A 15,000-nucleotide genomic window follows, 5' to 3' on the forward strand; every position below is an offset into this window, starting at 1 on the left:
ATATATATATATATATATATATATATATATATATATAAGGTTATGCAGGAAAAAAAACAGGATAGGTCTTCGGCTCTCGAGGGTGTTTTTTTGGTGGTCGGCATGACAGAATGGTGTGATGGTAACTCACAGAAATAGACAGCTCGTGTGTCTGCATCATGACAGTTATTGCTTCAGGGTACCGTCGTCTTGGGGACATTTTTTGTCTTCGATTGTCAGACAGCTGGACAGCTTGGGGTTTGGTGGAGAGGGGGAAGAGGGGATGGGGGGAAGGGGGGTGGAGGGGTTGGGGGGGGGGGGGCTTGGGTTTGAAGGGAGGAGGAGCAGGAGGAAGAAGAGGAGGAAAGATGGGATGATTAGGAATTAAAAATTAAAAAACAAACAAACAACAGGTTGCTTTCTTCGTATTTGATACTGATCGTATCTGTTTCCGATGGAATCGTTCTTTTTTTTTCTTCTTTTTTTTTCTCGTCTGCACCTCTTTCTCTTATTTTCACTGTCTCCTTTTCTCTGTCTTTCATTGACTGCGTGTCTTTTCTGCTCTCTGTCTGTCTGTCTGCCTGTCTGTCTCTCTCTCTCCCTCTCTCTCTCTCTCCCCTCTCTTTTGTGTGTGTGTGTGTGTGTGTGTGTGTGTGTGTGTGTGTGTGTGTGCGAAAATTAGGCATCTGCTCCCTTTTTTTAGTTTATTTATTATTTTATAGCAGATGTAGTATAGCGTACATTGATCAGTCTGCAGTCTTTGACATCACCTAGAAACTTTAAAAAAAACAAAAACAAACAAACTGAAACTTGACTTTAGGTTTCGAGAGTGACAGTACAATGATTTTGATGGCAGCATGGAATAAGGGAAGAAAACAATGCACTGGTTACAAAAGTCCCATGACACAAACAGAGAGAGAGAGAGGTGGAGATGGAACTGGAGAGAGAGAAAAAAAAAAAAGAGAGAGGGGGGATTTGAGAGACAGCAAACAAAATCACAGGATTGCTAGTATTTTAGTATTTTCTGCTGCTATAAAATCGAAAAAAACCAAACATATATAACAATGTGATGACAGACCTGGAATCAACGGACTTTGTTTTCCAATGTCAATAATATAATTGTCGAATTGTAGGCAGTCTGTCCAGCAGGCAGATGTCAATCAAACTGTAACTGAAAAATCATTTCTCCCAACGAAGGGGGAACAAACTGGTCGGAAGAGCTGTTCACGGGTAATGAGAAAAGAAAAGAAAAAAAGTGCCGTGGGCTGGTTGCACGAAGCGATCTTTGCAACGCTAAGTTTGTTTAGAGTTCAGAATGTTCTTGATGATGGAGTCTCCCGTCGGACCGACGGATGGAGTAGGCAGGCAGGTTTATCTGTCGGTGTGTGTCCTCATATAGGAGAAGAGGCCGATTCTGGATGCGCAGCACTTCCCACAGGCGTTGCAAGGGAAAACGTCTCCAGAAGTTGATCCCTGCTTCCTTCGCTCACGCTTCTCCTTAATGGCTAGTGTTCTCTTGTTTTCAAATGTCTTTATGCCACTAGAGTATAGCATCCTCCAGCGAGAGCGGTGAAGGGCACCAGTTTCCCAGGAAGCGATGTCTATGTCACAGGCTTTGAGGTTTGTCTTCAAGGTGTCCTTGAAGCGCTTGCACTGTCTTCCAAGCTCGCGGTGGCCTTCCTTCAGCTGGCCATACAAGAGCATCCTCGGGATCCTGTTGTCTGTCATGCGGACAACGTGTCCTATCCAGCGTAGCTGGCACTGGATCAGCAGGCTTTCGATGCTGGGCAGGCCGCTCCTCTCTAGGACCTGGACCCTGTCTTGCCACTTTATGCCGAGGATCTTTCGTAGGCATCTCTGGTGAAACTGCTCAAGTTGTTGAATGTGACGGCGATACGTCGACCATGTTTCACAGCGGTACAACAAGGTGGTCAGCACAACAGCTCTGTAGGTTTTGATTTTGGTGTTGAGCCTGATGCCTTTGTTGTTCCACAGCCTGTTGTTGAGTCTGCCAAAGGCGGAGCTGGCCTTGGCGATGCGCAGCGTCACTTCTGCATCAAGGGCCCCGTTGCTGCATGGAGTGCTGCCCAGGTAGCAAAACTTGTCGACTGACTTGATCTCTGTTCTTAATTTATTTATTTATAGTCTGTTCATCTAAGATGGAGAGGGGACGGGGAAGGGAGGTGGGGTTCCAGGGGGGTGGTGGGGCGGGGGGGGGGGGGATTTGTGGGGGAGTAACAGAATGGGTAGGGCTGAGGGCGTGGGTGCGTTATGTGATTTGTGGGAACAAAATCTCCGGGATGGGGCAAGGAAGGGGGAGAGGGTTGGAGTAGAGAGGCGGGGAGGGAGGGGGTGTGTGTGTCGTGTATTGTTCTGTGGAAATCAGCCCGCTACCAAGAGTGGTTAGTTAGCACCGTGCGTGAAACCGTGTATCGATCGGTTTGACGAGCATGACCTATCCAGGGACATGGGAAGACAATGATTGAGAGGGGGGGTGGCGTGGGGGGGGGGGAGAGGTATGCTGACGGTGGTGGGAGGAAGGTACAGGAAGTTGGGTGGCGGGGGGGTGGGTGGGGGTGCGGATGAGGGTGTTGAGAGGTTGGGGGAGAGAGAGGGAGATGGGTGGGTGGAGGGGGGGGATTGTGGGGATTGGTAGATCAATAGTCTGGGTGATTGGAGGCCCGGTCCGATGAGGGTGGCACTTAGCCCGATTCCCTTCACGGTGGAGACTTGGTATACAGGCCTGGCGGCGGTTATGTCGGCACCGGGAAGCATCATCGTACACCCACCCACCCACCCACAATAGATTAGGCCCCCCCCCTCCTCCCCCCAATTCCCCGGGAGCATTTTAGCGTTCGCCACCGTTTACTAAGACGAACGTCATCATGACGGGCGCAATAGCCGAGTGGTTAAAGCGTTGGGACTTTCAAGCTGAGGGTCCCGCGTTCGAATCTCGGTAACGGCGCCTGGTGGGTAAAGGGTGGATTTTTTTTTCCCCGATCTTCCAGGTCAACATATGTACAGACAGGCTTGTGCCTGAACCCCCTTCGTGTGTATACACACGCAGAAGATCAAATACGCACGTTAAAGATCATGTGATTCTTGTCAGCGTTCGGTGGGTTATGGAAACAAGAACATAACCGGCATGCACACCCACGAAAACGTATAATGGCTGCATCCATGGCGGGGTATATAAACAAAAAAACGGCCATACACGTAAAAGTTTACATGTCAGTCTGAATGTGTGTGTTTGCGTGCCTGAAATCTGATCGAATGGCACAGGAAACGAATGATGAGCGCCCAGTGGCAGCTGTCAGTCGGTTCTACCCAGGTAAACAGCCTGTTGTGCAAATGACCCCGAGTTTGTAAAGCGCTTAGAGCTTGGTCTCCGACCAAGGATAAGCGTTATGTAAGTATCCATATAAAATCAAATCAAATCAAATCAAAGACGTACGTCATTATGATCTTATCCTGGTGTCCTGGCTTTAACAGGAAGATCGTGTGAAGGAGAGTCAGTGGCATTCGCTGCGCCAGTTACGCTTTCCCGGTCAGCGTGGACTTTTGTCGCATTGTACCATCAGTCAATGGGAAACCATTTACAGCTTAGTCTTTTGTGAAGGACTATGACTCTCAAACTAGGAGGCAAAATTGCACTGGCTCTTAGTGCTGCAGCCTTGTGGGCTAGTTGGCCTTTGGGAACCATCCCAACGCCGACTGTCCTAAAACCCTCTTGCCCGAGAGAGTGGGGATGTACTTGGGCAAGACACTCTCCACTATAATCAAATTCTAGCCCAAATAGTCGGAACAGCAGTTGCCTCCTCTGCTGTTCTGAGGGTCATAGTCGGACACGACTGACTATCATATATATATATATATAGCATTCAGAATGAATGATGACTGATATGGATACTTGCATAGCGCCTGTCCTCGGTCGGAGACCAAGCTGTAAGCGCTTTACAAGCACGGGAGTCATTTACACAACAGGTTGCCTACCTGTGCAAAGCAGATTGACGGGTGCTATCGGGCGCTCATGATATATTCGTTTCCTATATCATTCAATCAGATTTCAGGCACGCACACATACACACTCAAGACAGACGCGTAACATTTTACGTGTATGACCTTTTGTAGGCAGCCATACTCCGTTTTCGGGGCTTCGCATGCTGGGTGTGTTCTTCTTTCCATAACCCACCGAACGGCTGACACGGATAAACAGGAATCTTTAACGTGCGTATTTTTGATCTTATGCGTGCGTATACACACGAAAGGGGTTCAGGCACCAGCAGGTACTGCACATAATGTTGAGAGGAGAAAGAGAAGAGTGGAGGTTAGGAGTGAAGGAACACGCCTTTTCCGTTAACGCCGGTGGTCACGATTAGGCCGTTGGAGATGTGGGGTGTAGGCCGCATCAGGACTACGTGTATCATGTTGGGTGACAAGGGGGATGACCAGATATCTGGCTGTGGTCCGTATGAAGAAGAGGTTCACTGCCGCTAGTGACTTGACACGAACATTATCGAACAGGACTTTGATGAAAACTTAGGTTGTTTATACATACATACATATACATATATATATATATATATATATATATATATATATATATATATATATATATATATATATATATATATATATATATTGTCCTGTTTGACAACTATTGCCTGGCCGTGGTCCATTTGAAGAAAAGGTTCACTACCGCTAGTGACTTGAAACGAACATTGACAAGCAGGTCTTCGATGAAAACTTAGTTGTTGTTTTATATAAACTATTGTCATTTCCTTGTTGACACAGTTAAGCCCGTATTACCGGACTCATATAATTTTGTCAAATGTTCTTGTTTTTAGACACTGTCTGTTACTAATAGTGATAATAATAGTATTCATACAGCGCTGAATCTTGTGCAGAGACAAATCTAAGCGCTTTCACACAGTCATTCACACGCATGCATAACTCTGAAACTGAAGAAACTGAAGACAAGGAAGAGGTAGGGGAGGGAGGCTATCTTGTGAAGAGGTGGGTTTTAAGGCCAGACATGAAAGAGCTGAGTGCGGAGACCTGACGAAGCGAAAGAGGAAGTTCATTCCAAATACAAGGTCCAGAGACACAGAAAGAACGGCGGCCAACAGTGGAGTGTTTGATTCTATGTATGCGTAAACAGGTTGGATCCGAAGCCGATTGTAGAGAGCGAGAAAGAATGTAGAGGTGAAGGCAGCCACAAAGATAGGAAGGGGCAGATTTGTGAATACATTTATAACATAGTGTGCTGATCTTATACTTTATTCTGTGTGAGACAGGGAGCCAGTAGAGATGTTGCAAAATAGGAGTGACGTGTTCAGATCTTTTCTTTCCGAGGACGAGTCGGGCAGCAGAGTTTTGTGTGCCCTGAAGGGACTGAATGGATGAAGCAGGCAAACCAGACAATAGGGAGTTACTACAGTAGTCAAGGCGAGAGAGACTGAGAGAAATTCCACCTGTTCCTTGTTTATTTCTGTGGGCTAAATATCAGGGCCAGCATCTTTCACCTACCATTGAAACCACTTATCAAAAGTCACGACAGAAGCCAAAGAGGAAAAGACGAGGATGAGGGGTTATGTTATGTTTTGTGATGGTAACCGTTGGAAGAAGTATGCTCGGTCAGCAGCTTGGACACAGCATTGAACTAAAAACCAACCAGGCGCTGGAACAGAAGCTGATAAAAAAAAACGTTGTCTTTGATGCTTCTTGAAAAAAATGCCGAGAGAAGCATTGGAAGAATCGCGTCATCGCTAATAGATGTAATAACGAGAAGAGAGAGAGAGGGAGGGAGGGAGGGACGGAGGGCGGAGGATCACACGCGCATGCTCTTCCGCACAGAAATACACACGCACGCATGCACATGCAAAAAATACACATGACAATTTGCGTATCTTTTGGGTCTGCTGCTTAGCTCACTGTTCTGCTATAACACACACGCACGCACGCACGCACGCACGCACACACACACACACACACACACACACACACACACACACACACACACACACACACCATAATCATTATGACTGTGTGTGTGTTTGCAGTGATACGCATAATCATAGTTGTTGTTGTTGTTGACGTTGTTGGTGTTGTTGTTTGTTGTTGTTTTTTGTTTTTGTTTTTTAATCACAGAACAGAAATATGGGCAACAGACCCTTTTAAAAACAAAAAGCAAAATCAATTAGAATGGACACCTCCAAACAAAAGTGCAGCGTCAGACATGGACCCAGAGACCGACGAAATAATAGGCAGCCATGATTATTATTGATTACCCGAGGGATCAAGCTAGCGAGGAACGGGCAGTGTGGTAAAGCGATTAATCTGGGTAGATGTCGGGCTGACCTTCACCTTCCCCTGGGTACCCAAAGACGAAACACACTCCTCATTCGTTCACTGAAATAAATCCCCCCCCCTCTCTCTCTCTCTCTCTCTCTCTCTCTCTGTGCTCCTGCCGTGTTCTCGCCCACATAATATTTTCACGCTCGAAGCGACAGAGATTGGGGCTGACGTCTTCTTTTGGGGTGTGCTGTGCAGCTGCCTTGCGTGATGAACCCCCCCCCCCCCTTGTTTCAGTTTCAGTTTCAGATTCTCAAGGAGGTGTCACTGCGTTCGGAACAATCCATAAATGCTGCACCACATCTGCTAGTCAGATGCTGAACAGCAGCATAACCCGTCGCGCTTAGTCAAGCCTTGAATACGTTCACAGATATTGTTGTGTACCTGTCAGAGTAGATATAATAGTAATAATAATAATGGATACTTGTATAGCACACTATCCAGAAATCTGCTCTAGGTGCTTTACAAAAACGCTTTTGTTAACATAACACATTATATCTATGTTACATACACACACCAAAATGTGACTACACACACACACACACACACACACACACACACACACACACGCACGCACGCACGCACACGCACACACGCACACACACAGTGCATACATACATTTTAACATACATGTGTATCTAACAGCTACCCTAACACATACGCACACATAGGCAGGCACAAACTTACTGCATAAACACACGCACACACAATACACATTAATATACATGCATGTAGTTATGTACACATACATATATGTATACACACATAGTCAAGCACAGCTAACGAAAAGGAAGTGGACCTGCCACAATTGAACTTATTGCTGAGGGAAAAGGTGAGTTTTGAGACGAGATTTAAAAGATGCGAGGGAATCAGAATGACGGAGGTTATCAGGGAGCTTGTTCCACGTCTTTGGCGATTGAAAAGAAAACGATCTGTGTCCATAGGTCTTACTTCTGACCTAGATATTCCTTAACAGACTGTCGTCAGAGGAAAACACTTTTGTTGCCATGGGTTCTTTGTGTTTTTTTTTTAGTGCGGGGTGCACACCGCGGGACCTCGGTTTATCGTCTCATCCCAATGACTAAACGCTCAGTTTTAATTTTCCAGTCAAAACTTGGGAGAAAGATCGAGAGCGGGGTTCGAACCCAGACCCTAGCGGACACTGTACTGGTAGATAAGCGCCTTTACCACTCTGCCACATTCCACTTCCTGAACCGCCCCTGAGCGTGTAGTTTTAGCTTCAGTTTGCCAGGAGCATGGAAACAACAGTTCTCTTCTGACAGGCATTCAGGATTAGATATGATTTTATTGACAATTGGCGATACTACAGATACAGACACGTGCGTAAACGTGAATACAATGCAATGGAGTCTCCCGTCGGACCGACGGACGAGTAGGCAGGCAGGCTTATCTGTCGGTGTGTGTCCTCATATGGGAGAAGAGGCCGATTCTGCATGCGCAGCACTTCCCACGGGTGTTGCAGGGGAAAACGTCTCCAGAAGTTGATCCCTGCTTCCTTCGCTCACGCTTCTCCTTAATGGCCAGCGTTCTCTTGTTTTCAAACGTCTTTATGCCACTAGAGCACAGCATCCTCCAGCGAGAGCGGTCAAGGGTATCAGTTTCCCAGGAAGCGATGTCTATGTCACAGGCTTTGAAGTTTGTCCTCAAGGCGTCCCCGAAGTGTTCGCAGGGTCTTCCAAGTTCACGGTGGCCTTCCTTCAGCTGGCCAAACAAGAGCATCCTCGGGATCCTGCTGTCTGTCATGCGGACAGTGTGTCCCGTCCAGCGTGAATACAGGCAGTAGGAAACAAACAATGAAATATGGCATGGGTTTTGTGGGAGAAGAAAAGCCTCAGATTTTTTTTTTTTCAAGGAACGCATGACGTCAGGTTTAGTGCGAGTCTCACACAATACACGATAGTATACTTACTTACGTTCCCATCTTTGTCGTAACTAGGGAACGTGCACACACGGGTTTCTTGACAAAGCGATGGCTTCATTGAACACACAATATTTGATCTTACATTACGTGAATGATCCATTAACACCAACAAGCGATGTTTTTTGACGAATCACGCAACATTGAGTCATGTGCAAGTGACCCAGTTATGACAAATTGATGATGTTGTTGGTTTTTGGGTTGTTTTTTTTTAAGGAATGTAGGATATCAGATAAAGAAGGTGAGTTGTGAAAAAGCGAGGTTGGTTGTTTGATGTTTTCCCAAGGAACACCGTTTAGTTGTGACAAAGTGAGTTTGTGTTTTTTGCCCCATGGGGCATGGCACGTTTGCCGTATCATACATTATGTGCCAAACGTCCCAGTCCAGATGGAGCGATTCAACGCTGGTATTGTGCAGTAAGGCAAAGATGTGAAGTGTCATGTGGAGTGATGGCCTAGAGGATACGCGTCCGCCTAGGAAGCGAGAGAATATGAGCGCACTGGTTCGAATCACGTCTCAGCCGTCGATATTTTCTCCCCCTCCACTAGACCTTGAGTGGTGGTCTGGACACTAGTCATTCGGATGACACGATAACCCGAGGTCCCGTGTGCAGCATGCACTTAGCGCACGTAAAAGAACCCACGGCAACAAAAGGGTTTTTCCTGGCAAAGTTTTGTAGCACTTCGATAAGAAAAACAAATAAAACTACACGCAGGAAAAAATGCAAAAAAAAAAAAGGGGGTGGCGTTGTAGTATAGCGACGCGCTCTCCATGAGGAGAACAGCCCGAATTTCACAGAGAGAAATCTGTTGTGATAAAAAGAAATACAAATACAAAAATACAAATACATAAAAGTATTAGGCTGCTGCTGCTGCTGCTGCTGCTGCTGCTGTTGGTGGTAGTGCAAGCGTGTGTCGGACATTGATTTTGTTCTAGAAGTTGTAGTGGGTGGGTGTCATTGGATCTTTGTGACTCGTATCGTCTAAAGATTACAGGTTGAAGACCGCCATGGCGCAGTGCATTGGATCACTGGGAGATAAACTACGTTCAGTGCAAGCAGTTTACATCCTTTAAGTAAAAAAAAACAAACAAGGCGATGGAAGAGAAGTGTTGGGTTTATTGCTGGGAACACTGTTTAACTCACTCAGTACGGCCAGCCCTCTCTTCTCCTCTACACAGACCCCTCGGATGTCCAGTGGGTGTCTGAATGACCCAACCTTTAGCTTCCGTCGTCAGAATTGTGGTATTCTTTGTCAACATTCACCTCTTCAGTGTAAGAGCCTTCCGCTTGCAATATTTTGATGATGGTAATTGGGGTGAAACGCTGTTAACGTCGTCTCTTTCGCCGTTCGTATGGAGAGAGTTAATGCCGACATTAATATTCTGTAGCCGAGCCCAGTTAGCCATTTTCGCACTCTCTTTTCCGTCCCTCCCTCCTTCTCACATCTTTCTGTCTCTGTCTCTGTCTCTTTCTGTCTCACTCTCTGTCTCTGTCTCTCTCTCATCCCTCTCTCTCACTGTCCTCTGCCTCGCTCCTCTCTCTCTCTCTCTCGTTCTCTCTCTCTCTCTCTCGTTCTCTCTCTGTGTTCTCTCTCCTCTCTCTCTCTCCCTCTCTTCTCTCTCTCTCTCTCCCTCTCTTCTCTCTCTCTCCTCTATCTCTCCCTCTCTTCTCTCTCTCTCCCTCTCCCCCTCTCTCTCTCCTTCTGTCTCCTTATCTTCTCTCTCTCTCTTCTCTCTCTCTCCTCTCTCTCTCCTCTCTCTCTCTCCCTCTCTTCTCTCTCCTCTCTCTCTTCTCTCTCTCTCCCTCTCTCTCTTCTCTCTCTCCTCTCTCTCTCCCTCTCTTCTCTCTCTCTCCTCTCTCTCTCCTCTCTCTCTTCTCTCTCTCTCCTCTCTCTCTCTTCTCTCTCTCTCCCTCTCTTCTCTCTCTCTCCTCTCTCTCTCTCTCTCTCTCTCCCTCTCTTCTCTCTCCTCTCTCTCTCTCTCCTCTCCTCTCTCCCTCTCCCTCTCTCTCTCTCCTTCTGTCTCTCCTTATCTTCTGTCTTTTCTCTCTATCTCTGTCCCCCCCCCTCTCTCTCTCTCTCTTTCCCACTCCCTCTCTCTCTCTCTTTCTCTCCCTCTCTTATCTCCTTTCTTTCTTTCCTTCTGTCTCATCGCGTCTTTCCCTGTCTCTGTGCCTGTCGCTCTCTCTCTCCCTCTCTTCTCTCTCTCTCCTCTATCTCTCCCTCTCTTCTCTCTCTCTCCCTCTCCCCCTCTCTCTCTCCTTCTGTCTCCTAATCTTCTCTCTCTCTCTTCTCTCTCTCTCCTCTCTCTCTCTCTTCTCTCTCTCTCACTCTCTTCTCTCTCTCTCCTCTCTTCTCTCTCTCTCTCCCTCTCTTCTCTCTCTCTCTCTCCCTCTCTCTCTCCTTCTGTGTCTCCCTCTCTTCTCCCTCTCTTCTCTCTCTCTTCTCTCTCCCTCTCTTCCCTCTCTTCTCTCTCTCCTCTCTCTCTCTCTCCTCTCCTCTCTCCCTCTCCCTCTCTCTCTCTCTCCTTCTGTCTCTCCTTATCTTCTGTCTTTTCTCTCTATCTCTTGCCCCTCCCTCTCTCTCTCTCTTTCCCACTCCCTCTCTCTCTCTCTTTCTCTCCCTCTCTTATCCCCTTTCTTTCTTTCTTTCTGTCTCATCGCGTCTTTCCCTGTCTTTGTGCCTGTCGCTCTCTCTCCCTCCCTCCCCCCCCGCCCCCCCCCTCTCTCTCTCTCTCTCTGTCTCCATTCTCCAGCACCGTTGCAGTGGGGGTATGGCTATGGGTGTTTGGGGGACGCACTGCATGCCCAGCACAACGTCACCACCAACCACCAGCACCACCACCAGCACTGATAAGACACACTAGTCAACCAGAGAAGGGAGTAACGCGGGCCATGTCGGCCGGGCACCGTTCTATCGGGCATTGAATTGTCGGGGCATCGCCGTCTCGGGTTATCGGGGCATCGGCTGCAACGTTTCACTTGCCTCACTGGGACCCTCGCCTAATGGGCATCACGTGAAGTGTCGGTCTGTGGCGCACCCCCACCCCCAATGAAATCACCCCCCAGTGGGACAAAATCCGAAATAACATATCTATCATCCCCCCCCCCCCCACCACCACCACCACCACCTCCCCAACTGTATGCGTTTGCAAAATGTTTGCTTCGGTCGCGCGACTCCACAGGGTTGCACTGATCATAATGGAAGTTGCAGGGGAACAATATTCAAAGTGAAGATTAGGAATTTTTCATGCAAACGGCCCGTTAACGCAGCAGAGAGAGCATCTGGCATGATGCGGTGAGATGAACGTTCCCCCGTACAGCAGATTTCCGAGGAACTGTTGGAAATGTTGTTCCTCTCCAGGGAATGTGCGTCTCCTCCACATTCACCTGGTCATGTGTATTTGTCTCCTTGCTCTGACGGGCGCAATAGCCGAGTGGTTAAAGCGTTGGACTGTCAATCTTAGGGTCCCGGGTTCGAATCACGGTGACGGCGCCTGGTGGGTAAAGGGTGGAGATTTTTTACGATCTCCCAGGTCAACATATGTGCAGACCTGCTTAGTGCCTGAACCCCCTTCGTGTGTATATGCAAGCAGAAGATCAAATACGCACGTTAAAGATCCTGTAATCCATGTCAGCGTTCGGTGGGTTATGGAAACAAGAACATACCCAGCATGCACACCCCCGAAAACGGGAGTATGGCTGCCTACATGGCGGGTTAAAAACGGTCATACACGTAAAAGCCCACTCGTGTGCATACGAGTGAACGCAGAAGAAGAAGTCTGCTTGCTCGTATGGGCCTTTTGTATGTGATTACTTTCTTTAGAGCCCTCTTTTTTGTGTACATTGCGTGTGTCAAAGACGTTGATTGTATTCTGTATTCTTAACTGCCTCTTCACACTAAGGTATACTTAACATTATTTATTTTGTTCGCCTGATGCAGCTTGGAAACGATACCAAACATCGATATAATCATTACGTTAACATTGCTTTCGGGTTTTTTGAAGTCTGGTTTCCAATTATTCAGTTAAAAATTAAATAAAGAAGAAGGGGGGGGGGGGGGGGGGGGGGGGGGGGACGCGATGTCGTGTCCTCTTTCAAGTGTCGATGATTAAAAAAAAACACCAAAATCTCTAAGAGATGCGCAGACAGTCTCAGAGGCGATTACAGTGTGGAGCTGAATGCAATGCAGGAATCCTTTGCAGGATGCTATTCTTGTCCGAAAGTCTGATCGTTTTGGCTGGGTTTTTTTTGTTTGTTTGGTTGGGTTTTTTTGTTGGTTTTTGTGGGGGTTATTTTTCGTATTTTTTCATCAACATCAAATATTCAACGTCCCCCGCTCATCATGTGATACTAGGAATAGAAAGTGTCAAACCATTTTAGCGCGCGTATCTCAGCTCTCCTGGAAAATGGTAATCTTATTTGTGTGTGTGCGTGTGTGTGTGTTTGTGTGTGTGTGTGTGTGCGTGTGTGTGTGTGTGTGTGTGTGTGTGTGTGTGCGTGTGTGTGCGTGTGTGTGTGTGTGTGTGTGTGTGTGTGTGTGTGTGTGTGTGTGTGTGTGTGTGTGTGTGTGTGAAGTCAAAATTTTATTTTACGATGGAACATTGAATAAACAGCAAGTGCTTTTTTTTTTTTTAACACCAAGCCGGTTGGTGTGTGGTGTGGGGTGGTGGTGGTTGTGTGTGTGTGTGTGTGTGAAGTAAAAAAATTATTTCACGATGGAACAGCAACTGCTTTTTAATTTTTATTTTATTTTCATCAAGCCGTGTGGTGTGATGTGTGTGTGTGTGTGTGTGTGTGTGTGTGTGTGTGTGTGTGTGTGTGTTGGAGTAGCAGTAGTAGTTGTACGCGAGTGCGCGTGTACGTGCTTCCCTCTCTGTCTCTCTATCTCTATCTGTCTGTCTGTCTGTCTGTCTCTCTTTCTCTCTCTCTTTCTCTCTCTCTCTCTCTCTCTCTCTCTCTCTCTCAGGACTGTACAGTCAATGACAGTAAAACATCAAAGCGTCAAGAGTCTCTCTCTCTCGTGGAGTGGTGTGGTATGGTGTGTGGTGTGTGTGTGCGTGTGTGTAAAAAAAAAAAAAAAAAAGCTTTGTATTGACAATTCGTCCACGAACACAATTCGTCCCTATTGACCAATTAGGGTTTGATTCAAGCTGCCATGTGTCATTCGCTGAGTCTTTGGAGCAGCGGAGGACTCGGTGATGTGGGCGGGCGTGGGTTAACGTTAAGGAGGGGTGGGAGGGAGAGAGAGTTGGAGAGAGAGATGGGGAGGGAGGAAGAGGGAGAGAGAGAGAGAGGGGGGTGGTGGAGGGAGAGGGAGAGAGAGAAGGAGAGAGGGAGGGAGTGAGGGTGGGAGGGAGGGAGAGAGAGTTGGAGAGAGAGGGGGTGGAGGGAGAGAGAGTAGGAGAGAGAGGGAGAGAGAGGATGGTGGAGGGAGAGGGAGAGAGAGAGAAGTGGCAAAGAGAGAGAGGGGAGAGGGAGAGGAGAGAGAGAGGTGGGGAGAGAGAAGGAGAAAGAGGTGTGAAGAAAGCGAGAGGACAGAGAGAGAGAGAGAGAGAGAGAGACTGACATTATTTTATTGTCCGTTTAGCATTAAAGCCGTCTAGACAAGGGGGAATGACAATTGTTTTCATGAAATCAAAATACCATTCTAATGATATCACACACACACACACACACACACACACACACACACACACACCACACACACACAAATATCGTGTATCGGATCACCTTGAAATCGGTAGTTGGTTAATGATTTTTGTTTTTCTTATATTCATTGATTCTGCAATGAATTTTGCAACACTTGTAATTAAAACTTCGATTTTGCTGGATAGCAGATTTACAATATGATTGTTATCGCTACAGAGAGAGAGAGAGAGAGAGAGAGAGAGAGAGATGAACGGACATGTGGATTTGACTCACATGTTCATTTTCACATTGAGACGAAAAGTGAAATTAATTAAAAACAAAAACTGTGTGTGTGTAACAAATAGTCAAGAGTGGTAACTCTCTCCATTCACAAGGTACACAACTTCAAGTCAGTGCTGCTTACGCTACCGATTCAGCTAGCACACAGGTAAATAAAAGGTACATTGGAACAAACCCAGACACTTCCTCAAAAAAAAAAAGAAAAAAAAAAAAAAAAGAGGGAGCGCCGGGCCTGTCCTTTTACCGATCATTTGACATGTGCACACAGCAGCAAAGACAGAAGAAATGTGCAAACACAAATTAGCTTTTATTCAAGACTGGCATAGCCTCTTTAATCCTGAACAAGCCACATAGAACACATGCACAATACAGAACAAACACATGGTTGCCTCGGTGGTTTTTCAACTGGAAATTAACAAATAATGAGGAGAGGAGATGAAATGATTAATAAATAGTAAAGAGTGGTAGCTTTCTCCATTCACAAGGTACACAACTTCAAGTCATTGCTGCTTACGCTACCGATTCAGCTAGCACACAGGTAAATAAAAGGTACATTGGAACAAACCCATAACACTACCTCAAAAACGGAAGCGCCGGGGCCTGTCCTTACACCTGGTCATTTAGTTCATGTGTTGCTATTCGTTTATGTCGGATATAAGTATACGTTTTTCCTCCAAGGTTATTCAATAAATTGTCTCAGAATGTCTTCCTCGGTCCAGTGCGAAAGAGTCTCTTCAAGTACAGGTTGATGATGGTGATGACGACGTGTGTATCTGAACACCTGGATAATCACGAATGA

At 46.7% G+C, this 15,000-nt stretch overlaps 1 protein-coding gene across 1 annotated transcript in view; it reads left to right on the plus strand.

Annotated features, from left to right (window-relative positions):
• Positions 1 to 15,000, plus strand: part of LOC143293871 (uncharacterized) — a 431,915-nt gene that overhangs the window by 72,939 nt on the left and 343,976 nt on the right. The gene's annotated exons all lie outside the window — the stretch shown is intronic.

This window comes from Babylonia areolata, chromosome 19 (genome assembly GCF_041734735.1).
Source record: "Babylonia areolata isolate BAREFJ2019XMU chromosome 19, ASM4173473v1, whole genome shotgun sequence".
Lineage (NCBI taxonomy): Eukaryota > Metazoa > Mollusca > Gastropoda > Neogastropoda > Buccinidae > Babylonia > Babylonia areolata.